The 15,207-nt window shown below is 36.3% G+C and overlaps 10 non-coding genes across 10 annotated transcripts; all 10 read right to left on the bottom strand.

The window, feature by feature from the left end:
• Positions 1-859: 859 nt before the first annotated feature.
• On the bottom strand, positions 860-979 carry LOC117291982. The gene has a single exon (XR_004519248.1). It is a non-coding gene; the product is annotated as a U5 spliceosomal RNA (small nuclear RNA).
• Positions 980-4,931: 3,952 nt separating this feature from the next.
• On the bottom strand, positions 4,932-5,051 carry LOC117291975. The gene has a single exon (XR_004519241.1). It is a non-coding gene; the product is annotated as a U5 spliceosomal RNA (small nuclear RNA).
• Positions 5,052-6,415: 1,364 nt separating this feature from the next.
• LOC117291979 lies at positions 6,416-6,533 on the bottom strand. Its single transcript, XR_004519245.1, has one exon. It is a non-coding gene; the product is annotated as a U5 spliceosomal RNA (small nuclear RNA).
• A 1,067-nt stretch (positions 6,534-7,600) lies between these two features.
• LOC117291967 lies at positions 7,601-7,720 on the bottom strand. The gene has a single exon (XR_004519234.1). It is a non-coding gene; the product is annotated as a U5 spliceosomal RNA (small nuclear RNA).
• A 1,110-nt stretch (positions 7,721-8,830) lies between these two features.
• LOC117291971 lies at positions 8,831-8,950 on the bottom strand. The gene has a single exon (XR_004519237.1). It is a non-coding gene; the product is annotated as a U5 spliceosomal RNA (small nuclear RNA).
• A 1,065-nt stretch (positions 8,951-10,015) lies between these two features.
• On the bottom strand, positions 10,016-10,135 carry LOC117291970. The gene has a single exon (XR_004519236.1). It is a non-coding gene; the product is annotated as a U5 spliceosomal RNA (small nuclear RNA).
• Positions 10,136-11,203: 1,068 nt separating this feature from the next.
• On the bottom strand, positions 11,204-11,323 carry LOC117291966. The gene has a single exon (XR_004519233.1). It is a non-coding gene; the product is annotated as a U5 spliceosomal RNA (small nuclear RNA).
• Positions 11,324-12,389: 1,066 nt separating this feature from the next.
• Positions 12,390-12,509, bottom strand: LOC117291968. Its single transcript, XR_004519235.1, has one exon. It is a non-coding gene; the product is annotated as a U5 spliceosomal RNA (small nuclear RNA).
• A 1,066-nt stretch (positions 12,510-13,575) lies between these two features.
• LOC117291974 lies at positions 13,576-13,695 on the bottom strand. Its single transcript, XR_004519240.1, has one exon. It is a non-coding gene; the product is annotated as a U5 spliceosomal RNA (small nuclear RNA).
• Positions 13,696-14,764: 1,069 nt separating this feature from the next.
• On the bottom strand, positions 14,765-14,881 carry LOC117291980. Its single transcript, XR_004519246.1, has one exon. It is a non-coding gene; the product is annotated as a U5 spliceosomal RNA (small nuclear RNA).
• Positions 14,882-15,207: the final 326 nt, after the last annotated feature.

The raw sequence follows: 15,207 nt of genomic DNA, 5'->3' as shown, positions 1-15,207 counted from the left end.
AAATGCACTTCGTTGGTAGATTTGAAATACATCAGAGGTGAAGGATAATGGGGATTTGTTTTTATATTTTGTATTCAAGATACAGTGTAAAAGTGATTTAAACCCAGTCTTCTGCCCTATTGTACGGCTGATAGGGCACCATTAACGGCCCTGCTGATGTGTGTGAGTTGTTATTAGTTCGTGACGTCATGTTTGATATAAGTTGGATTCGCTAGCGGTTCGGAGTTCTCAGGGTCTGGGATTTGTTTTAACATGTTCACAACTTTGAGCGTGTGACACTGTGTAGTAATCGCTATAGGATACGGTCATATTCGACATTTGAACGTTTTGCACGTTGGGTGATGATTGGTAGACTGACTAGACTGACGAGAAGCTGTGACGTAACTCTCGAGTTGACCCTATCGATCATTTCTGCTAAAACGTAAGATTCAAACTGCCTCTCTACCTGGCAATATCGATGGTCTAGTTTGTAAGACTGCTCTAGAATTGCAAAGGTAGTTGGTTCGAATCCCAACCGTGTAATATTCCTGTGATTGTTTTCCCCCTAATGACTCGGAAAAGTACTGAGTACACAGTGCTTATAATACAAATCGGTAAACGGGAAAAACAAAATTATACAAATCGTTGTAAGGGTAAAACCAATTATTTATTTATATATCCCGGACGCAAATTTTACGTTTATCCAAAAGTGCGGTACCCGCTGCTAAAACTTCGGATTTGAATTGCCTCTAGCTGCACCGGGCGATCTCGGTGGTTTAGTTGATAAGACACTGCTTAAGTGTAACAAAGGCTGTCTCCAAAAATTAGCTGAATATTGAAACGTTATTTACATTCATGTTCTATCTTTTATTTATTTATTAGCCCAATCTTTCGACAGGGCAGCGAAAACTTAGTCTATAGACTCATTAATTTGTTCCTCTGCACGGAAATCTTTAGTAAAAGGCGAAATATTTATGCGAATGCAGTGAAACCAGAGTGCATATTGAGTGTTTCACCATGGTAGTCTTTCTGTACATGTGCAATTAACTTCATGGCGCTTGGTAGTTGGTTCGAATCCCCAACCGTGTGATATTCCTGTGATTGTTTTCCCCCTAAGGAACTAAGCAGCTTGTAGTGGAGACTACAGTTACTGTTATTGTAGATAACAATATCATGACTGACTGCTGTACCAACAACAACATCTGACAGGTCAAAGGAGGGAACTTCAGCCTAACAACCATAAACAAATAAATCAAATTTGTATTAACTTTTTGACAAAACTAATGCGGTTTGGATTGGTAGCAACAAAGGGCGTAAGAAAGGGATTTGTGAGCACATCAAAGTTAACTGGGTTTTGGCTGAAAACCCTTTCAGAGCCCTTGGTATAGACTTTAACACTAATCTTGCTAGTATGGTGAATTTGAACTACACCAAGGTCATTTCTGCTATTAAAAGTTTAATTGAGCAGTGGTCTAAACGTAACCTAACGGTGCTGGGGAGAGTTACTGTAACAAAGTCGCTCCTTTTATCTAAGCTTACTTTTCTTATTTTAACTCTCCCCAACCCGCCTAGGAATGTTATCAAAGAATTAGACTGTATGTTCTATAACTTTATATGGAAAGGGAATGACCGTGTGTCCAGGAACCAGATGATTCAAGGCTATTGTCATGGAGGAGTTAAAATGATTGACATGCATTCGTATATAAAAGCCCTTAAGGTCACCTGGATCCGCAGATTTCTAAATTCGAATAACTTGGGTTGGGTCACTCTTTTTTGAAGATTTCGAACATTTATGATCCTCTAGCACTCGAGGGAGGCCACCAGGCATTGCTGATCTATTTAAAAGGGGCCGCAAATCAAAACCATTTTTGGATTGATGTTCTTAATGCTTGGTGCAGCTTTGTTAAGTGTCATGTACCTGCCAGTCAAATTGACGCTTTGAAAAATGTGTTGTGGCATAATCAGAATATTATGGTCGGTAACAAACACATTAACTATAAACACTGGGCCAAAAAGGGTGTGAACTTCGTGTGTGACATTTTTGACTCGCAAGGTGTGGCTCTTTCTCTTGTGGCATTTCAAAGGAAATTCAGGGCTAGAACAAATTTTTTAGAGTACGGGGGTGTGGTCAATGCAATCAAACATTCCTTCCGTAATGTACTGAATGGAGAAACCTCAGAAATTGCTCGCCCTTTTTTACCATTCAATTTTGAGACTTTGTTGATGGATATAAAGGGCTCCACCCGTCTGTACAGTGTTTTCACCTCCAGCAAAAAAGTTGTGCACAAGTTTATTGTTAAATGGGAAGAAAAAATTGGCGTGAGTTTTCCGATTCCTCAATGGCACATTTTCTGTGGTTTACCCTTCAACTGTACATGTGACACCAAGTTACGTTGGTTCCAGTTTAGATTGGTGCATAGAATTCTGGGTGTAAATTCCTTTCTTTCTAAAATTGGTCGGAAGAATTCTAATCTGTGTACTTTTTTTAAATTGAAGAAGAGACACTAGTCCACTTGTTTTGTAATTGCAAGGTGTCTCTGTACTTTTGGCGTCAGATAAAACACTGGTTGACTAATACACTGAACATTGATATTAATTTTGACAACACGACCACGCTGTTTGGTGTCCTTAATAGAAAATGGTCTGCTCTCAATTTAATTCTCATTCTTTGCCGTTTTCATATTTATCGGATGAAGATGAACGACAGAAAGCCCTCATTTGTTCTTATCAAAAAGGAAATAAATCATTATTTTGTAATGGAAAAAATGATCTTTGTTAAGAATAACAACTTGGATAAGTTCAATACCAAATGGGAGTCTTTTGTATTGCTATGTACCAACTAAATGCCTTGTATAATCATCAAACTTCCTGTTTTTGCAATTTGCCATTTATCTCTTAGTATCGTTCTATAAGTAGTTGGTTTTACCAGTAGTTTGTGTAACTTTGTACATTGAAGAAACTTGAATAAATTTCCCCTCCAGGGCAAAAAAAAAAAAAAAAAAACTTTTTGATTTGTTTTCTCCCCATAAAACTGATGAAAAATACAGGACAACAGAAAGTCAATTTTATTACAGAAAAGGATGTTCATACAAAGCTGATAATGCTACATGTATCCTTTAGTTTTCATATAGGAAAGGTGAATAAGTAACTTAATTGACACTTCATAAAAACTCCCTGTGGACCCAGCATAATCAATTCTAATTGACTATTATACAATTGTTGCACGCTGTGACGGAATCCATGGCGTTTTGTACATCATCACCTCGGGTGTCATTTTCCCCCAAGGGTGTACACAAAACCATGGACCCCAATCGCAGCGTGCAACAATTGTTTTTTTATACCTTGGTAACATGATTATTCCTCTACTCAAAGTTATGTTGTCATCTTCAAATATTAATTATGACGGAGTATGCATAATTTATTAAGCAGACGAACAGTTGCTCAATTAAGAAATAGTTCTTCTCTGTTCCCTCAAACCCGCGCCTGTTTTGTACTAAGCATTGGAAATGGACCAATGGTGGGAATGATCAAGGTAATGTACACCGGTTAACAAAACTTGACACTGGGCAGCCATGGTACATGCGTTTTTGTTTCACATCCAATCAAACTTCACAATTTGTTACCGAGGTATAACAAACTCATTTGCTATGAACTAAATAATACTAACACATTCAAAGCTTAATGCATGTATGATTCAAACAGGCCAAGGTGAACAAAAGCATTTAGGTTTGCAAACATTCCATAAACCTTCAAAAGTTTGACCCTTTCTTTGTTTTCCAGTCCCTTCCTTCACTTCCCTTCCCCGCCCCTGGAAGAGAAAAATTCCTGTTCAGAAACACAAACCTTAATTTCTCCAGTTGCTCCTTCTCCAGTAACTCTCAGGTTAAAGTGCTGTCTTCGCTTCAAATCACTATTTAAACAAAAGGAGCACAATTAACTTCATAATTGATTTGTCGTGATGAGCTTTTCTTATAACAAAATTTTTGCGCTAATTAAAGACACTGGACACAATTGCTAATTGCCAAAGACCAGTCTTCTCTATTGTTAAAATATCAAATAACAAACCACAAGGGAAACCGACTGGGTAATTTGTTTTTTAATCGGCTGAACAAATAAAATTTACTCCTGCGGGATTTTAACCAACGACCTCCGGATTAACGTATCGGCGCTCTACCAACTGAGCTATACAGACCTTCATTTGATGACTCCAAAAACATAGCTGTATATTGAAAAGTTATTTAAGTTTATGTTCTATCTTTTATTTATTTATTAGCCCAATCTTTCAACAGGGCAGCGAAAAATTAGTCTATAGACTCATTAATTTGTTCCTCTCCTCTAAGGAACTCGGAAAAGTACTGAGTACACAGTGCTTATAATACAAATCGGTAAACGGGAAAAACAAAATTATAAATTTTTTTTTATCCCCGATGCAAATTTAACGTTTATCGAATAGTGCGGTACTACTAAAACTTCGGATTTGAATTGCCTCTAGCTATAGCTGTACCGGTCAATCTCAGTGGTCTATATGGTGAGACAACGCTTAAGAGTTACAAAGGTCGTGGGTTAGAATCCAACCCGAGTATTACCCCGGCTGTTTTTACAGCACTTGGGAAAATACGAAGTACACAGTGCTTTACACACATCGGTGTAACGGTTAACCAAACTCTTTATTCTTTATCCTCCGATAGAAATTTATTTATAACTGCTCAAAAAATACCTGACTTTTTTTAAATATCAAATAACAAACCACAAGGGAAACTGACTGGGTAATTTGTTTTTTAATCGGCTGAACAAATAAACTTTACTCCTGCGGGATTTTAACCAACGCCCTCCTGATTAGCGTATCGGCGCTCTACCAACTGAGCTATACAGACCTTCATTGGCCGTCTCCAAAAACATAGCTGAAACTGAAACGTTTTTTTAATTCATGTTCTATCTTTTATTTATTTATTAGCCCAATCTTTCAACAGGGCAGCGAAAAAGTAGTCTATAGACTCATTAATTTGTTCCTCTGCACGGAAATCTTTAGTAAAAGGCGAAAGATTTATGCGAATGCAGTGAAACCAGAGTGCATATTGAGTGTTTCACCATGGTAGTCTTTCTTTACATGTATAACAAACTTCATGGCGTTAATTGATATCAGTAAACAAAACTTTTGAACAAATTATTCAAACATGTGTATAAGTTTCAATCTATTGCAAGGGTTGTTTTTTCTCTCTCAATCAAACAAGTTGTTTAAAGTGGAATTATATCAAGTAGATTAGAAGAAACTATCAAAAGAGTTATTATTAAAGTAGGTGTGAATATATTACCGAGAATATTGAATATTCATGAGAATGTGGTCAAGTAGTCGGAGCCTGGACCAAATTTTTGATTCCTTATCCCCCGATGCAAAATGAACGTCTTTTTAATCGTCGTGGTACCCGCTGCTAAAACATAATATTCAAACTGCCTCTCTACATGACAATCTCGAAGGTCTAGTTTGTAAGACTGCTCTAGAATTGCAAAGGTAATTGGTTCGAATCCCAACCGTGTAATATTCCTGTCTTTGTTTTCCCCCTAAGGAACTCGGAAAAGTACTGAGTACACAGTGCTTACAATACAAATCGGTAAACGGGAAAAACAAAATTATACAATTTTTGTTTATCCCCGATGCAAATTTAACGTTTATCGAATAGTGCGGTTCTGCTAAAACTTCGGATTTGAATTGCCTCTAGCTATAGCTGTACCGGTCAATCTCAGTGGTCTATATGGTGAGACACTGCTTAAGAGTTACAAAGGTCGTGGGTTAGAATCCAACCCGAGTATTACCCCGGCTGTTTTTACAGCACTTGGGAAAATACGAAGTACACAGTGCTTTACACACATCGGTGTAACGGTTAACCAAACTCTTTATTCTTTATCCTCCGATAGAAATGTATTTATAACTGCTCAAAAAATACCTGACCTTTTTTTTTTAAATATCAAATAACAAACCACAAGGGAAACCGACTGGGAAATTTGTTTTTTAAATGGCTGAACAGAGGAAATTTACTCCTGCGGGATTTTAACCAACGACCTCCGGATTAACGTATCGGCGCTCTACCAACTGAGCTATACAGACCTTCATTGGCTGTCTCCCAAAACATAGCTGTATATTGAAACGTTATTTTAGTTCATGTTCTATCTTTTATTTATTTATTAGCCCAATCTTTCGACAGGGCAGCGAAAAATTAGTCTATAGACTCATTAATTTGTTCCTCTGCACGGAAATTTGTTTTTTAATCGGCTGAACAAATAAAGTTTACTCCTGCAGGATTTTAACCAACGCCCTCCTGATTAGCGTATCGGCGCTCTACCAACTTAGCTATACAGACCTTCATTTGCTGACTCCAAAAACATAGCTGAAAATTGAAACGTTTTTTTAATTCATGTTCTATCTTTTATTTATTTATTAGTCCAATCTTTCGACAGGGCAGCGAAAATTAGTCTATAGACTCATTAATTTGTTCCTCTGCACGGAAATCTTTAGTAAAAGGCGAAAGATTTATGCGAATGCAGTGAAACCAGAGTGCATATTGAGTGTTTCACCATGGTAGTCTTTCTTTACATGTGTAACAAACTTCATGGCGTTAATTGAAATCAGTAAACAAAACTTGTGAACAAATTAATCAAACATGTATATAAACTCCAGTCTATTGCAAGGGTAGTTTTTATCAATCAAACAAGTTGTTTAAAGTGGAATAATATCAATTAGGTTAGAAGAAACTATCAAAAGAGTTTTTATTAAAGTAGGTATGAATATATTACCGAGAATATTGAATATTCATGAGAATGTGGTCAAGTAGTCGGAGCCTGGACCAACATTTAGATTCTTTATCCCCCGATGCAAAATTAACGTCTTTTTAATCGTTGCGGTACCCGCTGCTAAAACATAAGATTCAAACTGCCTCTCTATATTGCAAAGGTAGTTGGTTGGTTCGAATCCCAACCAGTGTTATATTCCTGTGATTTGTTTTCCCCCTAAGGAACTCGGAAAAGTACTGAGTACACAGTGCTTATAATACAAATCGCAAACGGGTAAACCCAAATTATACATATTTTATCCCCGATGCAAATTTAACGTTTATCAAATAGTGCGGTACCCGCTGCTTAAACTTCGGATTTGAATTGCCTCTAGCTATAGCTGTACCGGTCAATCTCAGTGGTCTATATGGTGAGACAATGCTTAAGAGTTACAAAGGTCGTGGGTTAGAATCCAACCCGAATATTACCCCGGCTGTTTTTACAGCACTTGGGAAAATACGAAGTACACAGTGCTTTACACACATCGGTGTAACGGTTAACCAAACTCTTTATTCTTTATCCTCCGATAGAAATGTATTTATAACTGCTCAAAAAATACCTGACTTTTTTTTAAATATCAAATAACAAACCACAAGGGAAACTGACTGGGTAATTTGTTTTTTAATCGGCTGAACAAATAAACTTTACTCCTGCGGGATTTTAACCAACGACCTCCTGATTAGCGTATCGGCGATCTACTAACTGAGCTATACAGACCTTCATTTGCTGACTCCAAAAACATAGCTGAAAATTGAAACGTTTTTTTAATTCATGTTCTATCTTTTATTTATTTATTAGCCCAATCTTTCAACAGGGCAGCGAAAAATTAGTCTATAGACTCATTAATTTGTTCCTCTGCACGGAAATCTTTAGTAAAAGGCGAAAGATTTATGCGAATGCAGTGAAACCAGAGTGCATATTGAGTGTTTCACCATGGTAGGCTTTCTTTACATGTATAACAAACTTCATGGCGTTAATTGATATCAGTAAACAAAACTTTTGAACAAATTATTCAAACATGTATATAAGTTTCAATCTATTGCAAGGGTTTTTTTTTCTCTCTCAATCAAACAAGTTGTTTAAAGTGGAATTATATCAAGTAGATTAGAAGAAACTATCAAAAGAGTTATTTTTAAAGTAGGTGTGAATATATTACCGAGAATATTGAATATTCATGAGAATGTGGTCAAGTAGTCGGAGCCTGGACCAAATTTTTGATTCCTTATCCCCCGATGCAAAATGAACGTCTTTTTAATCGTCGTGGTACCCGCTGCTAAAACATAATATTTAAACTGCCTCTCTACATGACAATCTCGAAGGTCTAGTTTGTAAGACTGCTCTAGAATTGCAAAAGTAATTGGTTCGAATCCCAACCGTGTAATATTCCTGTCTTTGTTTTCCCCCTAAGGAACTCGGAAAAGTACTGAGTACACAGTGCTTACAATACAAATCGGTAAACGGGAAAAACAAAATTATACAATTTTTGTTTATCCCCGATGCAAATTTAACGTTTATCGAATAGTGCGGTTCTGCTAAAACTTCGGATTTGAATTGCCTCTAGCTATAGCTGTACCGGTCAATCTCAGTGGTCTATATGGTGAGACACTGCTTAAGAGTTACAAAGGTCGAGGGTTAGAATCCAACCCGAGTATTACCCCGGCTGTTTTTACAGCACTTGGGAAAATACGAAGTACACAGTGCTTTACACACATCGGTGTAACGGTTAACCAAACTCTTTATTCTTTATCCTCCGATAGAAATGTATTTATAACTGCTCAAAAAATACCTGACTTTTTTTTTTTAAATATCAAATAACAAACCACAAGGGAAACCGACTGAGAAATTTGTTTTTTAAATGGCTGAACAGAGAAAATTTACTCCTGCGGGATTTTAAACAACGACCTCCGGATTAACGTATCGGCGCTCTACCAACTGAGCTATACAGACCTTCATTGGCTGTCTCCCAAAACATAGCTGTACATTGAAACGTTATTTTAGTTCATGTTCTATCTTTTATTTATTTATTAGCCCAATCTTTCGACAGGGCAGCGAAAAATTAGTCTATAGACTCATTAATTTGTTCCTCTGCACGGAAATCTTTAGTAAAAGGCGAAAGATTTATGCGAATGCAGTGAAACCAGAGTGCTTATTGAGTGTTTCACCATGGTAGTCTTTCTTTACATGTGTAACAAACTTCATGGCGTTAATTGAAATCAGTAAACAAAACTTGTGAACAGATTAATCAAACATGTATATAAATTTCAATCTATTGCAAGGGTTGTTTTTCTCTCTCAATCAAACAAGTTGTTTAAAGTGGAATTATATCAAGTAGATTAGAAGAAACTATCAAAAGAGTTATTATTAAAGTAGGTGTGAATATATTACCGAGAATATTGAATACTCATGAGAATGTGGTCAAGTAGTCGGAGCCTGGACCAAATTTTAGATTCCTTTTCCCCCGATGCAAAATTAACGTCTTTTTAATCGTTGCGGTACCCGCTGCTAAAACATAAGATTCAAACTGCCTCTCTATATTGCAAAGGTAGTTGGTTCGAATCCCAACCATGTTATATTCCTGTGATTGTTTTCCCCCTAAGGAACTCGGAAAAGTACTGAGTACACAGTGCTTATAATACAAATCGCAAACGGGTAAACCCAAATTATACATATTTTATCCCCGATGCAAATTTAACGTTTATCAAATAGTGCGGTACCCGCTGCTTAAACTTCGGATTTGAATTGCCTCTAGCTATAGCTGTACCGGTCAATCTCAGTGGTCTATATGGTGAGACAATGCTTAAGAGTTACAAAGGTCGTGGGTTAGAATCCAACCCGAATATTACCACGGCTGTTTTTACAGCACTTGGGAAAATACGAAGTACACAGTGCTTTACACACATCGGTGTAACGGTTAACCAAACTCTTTATTCTTTATCCTCCGATAGAAATGTATTTATAACTGCTCAAAAAATACCTGACTTTTTTTTAAATATCAAATAACAAACCACAAGGGAAACTGACTGGGTAATTTGTTTTTTAATCGGCTGAACAAATAAACTTTACTCCTGCGGGATTTTAAACAACGACCTCCGGATTAACGTATCGGCGCTCTACCAACTGAGCTATACAGACCTTCATTGGCTTTCTCCCAAAACATAGCTGTACATTGAAACGTTATTTTAGTTCATGTTCTATCTTTTATTTATTTATTAGCCCAATCTTTCGACAGGGCAGCGAAAAATTAGTCTATAGACTCATTAATTTGTTCCTCTGCACGGAAATCTTTAGTAAAAGGCGAAAGATTTATGCGAATGCAGTGAAACCAGAGTGCATATTAAGTGTTTCACCATGGTAGTCTTTCTTTACATGTGTAACAAACTTCATGGCGTTAATTGATATCAGTAAACAAAACTTTTGAACAAATTATTCAAACATGTATATAAATTTCAATCTATGCAAGGGTTGTTTTTTCTCTCTCAATCAAACAAGTTGTTTAAAGTGGAATTATATCAATTAGATTAGAAGAAACTATCAAAAGAGTTATTATTAAAGTAGGTGTGAATATATTACCGAGAATATTGAATATTCATGAGAATGTGGTCAAGTAGTCGGAGCCTGGACCAAATTTTAGATTCCTTATCCCCCGATGCAAAATGAACGTCTTTTTAATCGTTGCGGTACCCGCTGCTAAAACACAAGATTCAAACTGCCTCTCTATATTGCAAAGGTAATTGGTTCGAATCCCAACCGTGTAATATTCCTGTCTTTGTTTTCCCCCTAAGGAACTCGGAAAAGTACTGAGTACACAGTGCTTATAATACAAATCGGTAAACGGGAAAAACAAAATTATACATTTTTTTTTATCCCCGATGCAAATTTAACGTTTATCAAATAGTGTGGTACCCGCTGCTAAAACTTCGGATTTGAATTGCCTCTAGCTATAGCTGTACCGGTCAATCTCAGTGGTCTATATGGTGAGACACTGCTTAAGAGTTACAAAGGTCGAGGGTTAGAATCCAACCCGAGTATTACCCCGGCTGTTTTTACAGCACTTGGGAAAATACGAAGTACACAGTGCTTTACACACATCGGTGTAACGGTTAACCAAACTCTTTATTCTTTATCCTCCGATAGAAATGTATTTATAACTGCTCAAAAAATACCTGACTTTTTTTTTTTAAATATCAAATAACAAACCACAAGGGAAACCGACTGGGAAATTTGTTTTTTAAATGGCTGAACAGAGAAAATTTACTCCTGCGGGATTTTAACCAACGACCTCCGGATTAACGTATCGGCGCTCTACCAACTGAGCTATACAGACCTTCATTGGCTGTTTTCCAGAACATAGCTGTATATTGAAACGTTATTTTAGTTCATGTTCTATCTTTTATTTATTTGCCCAATCTTTCGACAGGGCAGCGAAAAATTAGTCTATAGACTCATTAATTTGTTCCTCTGCACGGAAATCTTTAGTAAAAGGCGAAAGATTTATGCGAATGCAGTGAAACCAGAGTGCTTATTGAGTGTTTCACCATGGTAGTCTTTCTTTACATGTGTAACAAACTTCATGGCGTTAATTGAAATCAGTAAACAAAACTTGTGAACAAATTAATCAAACATGTATATAAATTTCAATCTATTGCAAGGGTTTTTTTTCTCTCTCAATCAAACAAGTTGTTTAAAGTGGAGTTATATCAATTAGATTAGAAGAAACTATCAAAAGAGTTATTATTAAAGTAGGTGTGAATATATTACCGAGAATATTGAATATTCATGAGAATGTGGTCAAGTAGTCGGAGCCTGGACCAAAATTTAGATTCCTTTTCCCCGATGCAAAAATTAACGTCTTTTTAATCGTTGCGGTACCCGCTGCTAAAACATAAGATTCAAACTGCCTCTCTATATTGCAAAGGTAGTTGGTTCGAATCCCAACCATGTAATATTCCTGTGATTGTTTTCCCCCTAAGGAACTCGGAAAAGTACTGAGTACACAGTGCTTATAATACAAATCGATAAACGGGTAAACCCAAATTATACATTTTTTTATCCCCGATGCAAATTTAACGTTTATCGAATAGTGCGGTACTGCTAAAACTTCGGATTTGAATTGCCTCTAGCTATAGCTGTACCGGTCAATCTCAGTGGTCTATATGGTGAGACAACGCTTAAGAGTTACAAAGGTCGTGGGTTAGAATCTAACCCGAGTATATTACCCCGGCTGTTTTTACAGCACTTGGGAAAATACGAAGTACACAGTGCTTTACACACATCGGTGTAACGGTTAACCAAACTCTTTATTCTTTATCCTCCGATAGAAATGTATTTATAACTGCTCAAAAAATACCTGACTTTTTTTTTAAATATCAAATAACAAATCACAAGGGAAACCGACTGGGTAATTTGTTTTTTAATCGGCTGAACAAATAAACTTTACTCCTGCGGGATTTTAACCAACGCCCTCCGGATTAGCGTATCGGCGCTCTACCAACTGAGCTATACAGACCTTCATTTGCTGACTCCAAAAACATAGCTGAATATTGAAACGTTATTTTAGTTCATGTTCTATCTTTTATTTATTTATTAGCCCAATCTTTCGACAGGGCAGCGAAAAATTAGTCTATAGACTCATTAATTTGTTCCTCTGCACGGAAATCTTTAGTAAAAGGCGAAAGATTTATGCGAATGCAGTGAAACCAGAGTGCATATTGAGTGTTTCACCATGGTAGGCTTTCTTTACATGTATAACAAACTTCATGGCGTTTATTGATATCAGTAAACAAAACTTTTGAACAAATTATTCAAACATGTATATAAGTTTCAATCTATTGCAAGGGTTGTTTTTTCTCTCTCAATCAAACAAGTTGTTTAAAGTGGAATTATATCAATTAGATTAGAAGAAACTATCAAAAGAGTTATTATTAAATTAGGTGTGAATATATTACCGAGAATATTGAATATTCATGAGAATGTGGTCAAGTAGTCGGAGCCTGGACCAAATTTTAGATTCTCTATCCCCCGATGCAAAATTAACGTCTTGTTAATCGTTGCGGTACCCGCTGCTAAAACATAAGATTCAAACTGCCTCTCTATATTGCAAAGGTAGTTGGTTCGAATCCCAACCATGTAATATTCCTGTGATTGTTTTCCCCCTAAGGAACTCGGAAAAGTACTGAGTACACAGTGCTTATAATACAAATCGATAAACGTGTAAACCCAAATTATACATTTTTTTTATCCCCGATGCAAATTTAACGTTTATCGAATAGTGCGGTACTGCTAAAACTTCGGATTTTAATTGCCTCTAGCTATAGCTGTACCGGTCAATCTCAGTGGTCTATATGGTGAGACAATGCTTAAGAGTTACAAAGGTCGTGGGTTAGAATCCAACCCGAGTATTACCCCGGCTGTTTTTACAGCACTTGGGAAAATACGAAGTACACAGTGCTTTACACACATCGGTGTAACGGTTAACCAAACTCTTTATTCTTTATCCTCCGATAGAAATTTATTTATAACTGCTCAAAAAATACCTGACTTTTTTTTTAAATATCAAATAACAAATCACAAGGGAAACCGACTGGGTAATTTGTTTTTTAATCGGCTGAACAAATAAACTTTACTCCTGCGGGATTTTAACCAATGCCCTCCTGATTAGCGTATCGGCGCTCTACCAACTGAGCTATACAGACCTTCATTTGCTGACTCCAAAAACATAGCTGAATATTTAAACGTTATTTTAGTTCATGTTCTATCTTTTATTTATTTATTAGCCCAATCTTTCGACAGGGCAGCGAAAAATTAGTCTGTAGACTCATTAATTTGTTCCTCTGCACGGAAATCTTTAGTAAAAGGCGAAAGATTTATGCGAATGCAGTGAAACCAGAGTGCATATTGAGTGTTTCACCATGGTAGTCTTTCTTTACATGTGTAACAAACTTCATGGCGTTAAGTGATATCAGTAAACAAAACTTTTGAACAAATTATTCAAACATGTATATAAATTTCAATCTATTGCAAGGGTTGTTTTTTCTCTCTCAATCAAACAAGTTGTTTAAAGTGGAATTATATCAAGTAGATTAGAAGAAACTATCAAAAGAGTTATTATTAAATTAGGTGTGAATATATTACCGAGAATATTGAATATTCATGAGAATGTGGTCAAGTAGTCGGAGCCTGGACCAAATTTTAGATTCTTTATCCCCGATGCAAAATTAACGTCTTTTTAATCGTCGTGGTGCCCGCTGCTAAAACATAAGATTCAAACTGCCTCTCTATATTGCAAAGGTAGTTGGTTCGAATCCCAACCATGTTATATTCCTGTGATTGTTTTCCCCCTAAGGAACTCGGAAAAGTACTGAGTACACAGTGCTTATAATACAAATCGTAAACGGGTAAAACAAAATTATACATTTTGTTTATCCCCGATGCAAATTTAACGTTTATCAAATAGTGCGATACCCGCTGCTAAAACTTCGGATTTGAATTGCCCCTAGCTAGCTGTACCGGTCAATCTCAGTGGTCTATATGGTGAGACAATGCTTAAGAGTTACAAATCCAACCCGAGTATATTACCCGGCTTTTTTTTTTTTTTACAGCACTTAGGAAAATACGAAGTACACAGTGCTAACACACATCGGTGTAACGGTTAAACCAAACTTGTTTTTATTATCCTCCGATAAAAAAATAATTATAACTGTTTAGAAAATACCTGACTCTTTTTTTCAAATATCAAGTAACAAACCACAAGGGAAACTGGGTAATAAAAAAATATATAAAAAAATCGGATGAACATAGACAATTAACTCCAGCGGGATTTTAACCAACGACCTCCGGATTAACGTATCGGTGCTCTACCAACTGATCTATACAGACCTTCATTGGCTGTCTCCAAGTCATAGCTGAATATTGAAACGTTGTTTACATTCATGTTCTATCTTTTATTTATTTATGAGCCCAGTCTTTCGACTGTGGGGAAGTAAAACAAGTAGTCTATAGACTCATTCAGTTGTTCCTCTGCACGGAAATCTTTAGTAAAAGGCGAAAGATTTATGCGAATGCAGTGAAACCAGAGTGCAGAATAAGCGTTTCACCATGGTAGTATTTCTGTACATGTGTAATTTACTTCAATGCGTTAATTAAAATCAGTTAACAAGACTCTTGAACAAATTATTCGTATAACGTGTATAAACTTCAATCTATTGCAAGGGTTGTATTTTTCTCGGTAAAAAAAAAAATATGTTTGAAGTGGATTTACATCAATTAGATTAGGAGAAACTTTCAAAAGATGTATTATAGTAGCATTCAATTTTGCGCGAAATGATAGAATAGCTTGGTGGTTAAATTGGCTGCTCATTTGCCAAAAAAACCTGTTAAAGTAGGTTTGAATAATATAGTGAGAAC

The sequence above is a fragment of the Asterias rubens genome, chromosome 6, assembly GCF_902459465.1.
Source record: "Asterias rubens chromosome 6, eAstRub1.3, whole genome shotgun sequence".
Taxonomy (NCBI): Eukaryota; Metazoa; Echinodermata; class Asteroidea; order Forcipulatida; family Asteriidae; genus Asterias; species Asterias rubens.
The sequence above is the reverse complement of the archived record's forward strand: the minus strand, read 5'-3'. Positions and strand labels throughout refer to the sequence as shown.